Source organism: Balaenoptera physalus (assembly GCF_965194825.1).
Source record: "Balaenoptera physalus genome assembly, chromosome: 4".
NCBI lineage: Eukaryota > Metazoa > Chordata > Mammalia > Artiodactyla > Balaenopteridae > Balaenoptera > Balaenoptera physalus.
In genome coordinates, this window is record NC_138891.1 from 50688133 (window position 1) to 50690050 (window position 1918).

General features: G+C 44.3%; 1 pseudogene across 1 annotated transcript; it reads right to left on the reverse strand.

Moving 5' to 3' along the window:
• Nucleotides 1–242: 242 nt before the first annotated feature.
• On the reverse strand, nucleotides 243–1451 carry LOC309659372 (ATP synthase membrane subunit K, mitochondrial pseudogene; annotated as a pseudogene). Its single transcript has one exon. The product of its transcript is annotated as an ATP synthase membrane subunit K, mitochondrial pseudogene (transcript).
• Between the last annotated feature and the right edge of the window lie 467 nt (nucleotides 1452–1918).

Sequence of the window (1918 nt, forward strand, 5' to 3'; positions counted from 1 at the left end):
GAGGGCTTTTATCCTGGAGATCCAGTTGATTACTGGGCGTCTCCCTGAAGGACCAAGGCTGTCCAGTAGACTGTGCCATCTGTTCTGCTGCGGCAAAGACAAGGTGGTAAAACAGTGGGTAATGTCAGCTGTGTCTTCAAACCTATTGGGGTTTTAGGGAGCCAGTAAGTACACTCCTTTTCCCTGACCCAGTTTGGAAGCAATTGGGATATACAGAACGGTCAGGCAGATGAAGTCCAATGTGTCACTCTTTTGCTGATAAAGGCTGGATGGTGAATATGCTTTAAGTGCAGCAAGAATGAGCTTCCGGTACTGCACTCCAGATTCAGGCAGACTTATCCACCTGGTCACAAGCTCTCCTACTGAAAAACTTAGAGCACGGAGAATCAGAACACTTGCTGTCTAGGAGCAGCTGACTCTCTAGAGGAAGGAGAGAGGAAAGGACTGAGTTCTCATTGCCTGATTCCTCTCCCAAAGGCACTGGGAAGAGCAGTCACTCCACTCTGGGGGAGAATCAGTGAGGGAGCAGATAGACAGGAAAAGCATTATGACTCGCATCGAGTGCCCACCACATGGAAGAGAATGACCACTGTCCTCTGAAAACCTAAACAACCAAGTGGGAAAGTGATGAGAAATGTAAACTGGATTCTTTTTTGTGCAAATTGAGTGTCACATTGAGTTGACATTAGCTTTTCCAGGCAGGGGAAATTAACAAATGAGGTACAGAGAATTTAGACTCCATAAGTTGCTTTCACAGCTGGAGTGTTTTAGACCTTATCTGGAAGTGTAAGACCATCAAAGCAACACCTCCACATGTGGCCAGTACACAATTCAATCTACCTGTGAGAGTATAAGAGTTGAAATATTTTTTAATATCAGTGAAATGGAATTGGGCATCAGTTTCTGGACCTGTCATGATTTCAGTCTTGCAAAAGGCACGCATTCTGTAACCTGTATACTTCAACATACACAGCTAGCCCTCAACCTGGCCAGAAGAAGCCCTGTAAACTGCATTCTGCAGGTCTCAGTCTGGACACACATTTCTGCCTTCCCAGTATAGATGTTTTTTAAAAGTATCAGATTGTCCTGTATCTTGAAGAATATATGGTAGTGTTCTTATGCGCACACGCGCACACACACACACACCCTTTCCAACCATGACACTGCAGATGGTGTCTACAAAAGAAAATGCAGTCTATAAAAGTAATTATGGAACCTCAGAGTCCCCTTCAAGCCTGAGACATCCTGAGTAATCCACCAAAGGTGAAAAATTCTTGTGGGACCTGTCTCAGAGGAAGCTTTTCCTGTCCCTCTTCTCTGTGGAGCCTTTCCCCAGAAGCCTCTGGGGTACCTGGCCTTTATCTTGATTCCACTGACTTCTCCTCTCTCCATTGGTTGTGAGCTGATGCTTTACACTGGCTGGCCAGCAGGCTACATGAAGGGTGGTATTCTGCAGTGAGTCTTTACAGGGTTGGGTTTTTTTGGTTTTTTTTTTTAATTTTTGGCTGTGTTGGGTCTTCGTTGCTGCGCGCGGGCTTTTCTTATTTTATTGAACATAAGCCTGGACTTTACACTGAAACTCAGTATTTGCCTGTTCATCTATCCAACAACTGCTTATTGAATGCCCATGATGTGCCAGGCTCTGCACTGGGCACCAAGGATTAATGTACATCCAAGAAGTAGAATGAAGAGAAAGACATGTTGGAAAATCATCACAATTTAGTATTATAATGGTGCGTTACTAGAAATGGTGGAGGGATGGAAGAGTTATGTAAGATATGTAAGACTGAAGCACTTGAGTTAAACTTGAAGAATGAAGAGGAATTTTTCAAGAGGACAAATAGGGGAAGAGCCTTCCAGGCAGAGTGGAAGGCTTAGAGAACAAGGCATTTGGTGGAACAAAGCAGTATTGTTGGAG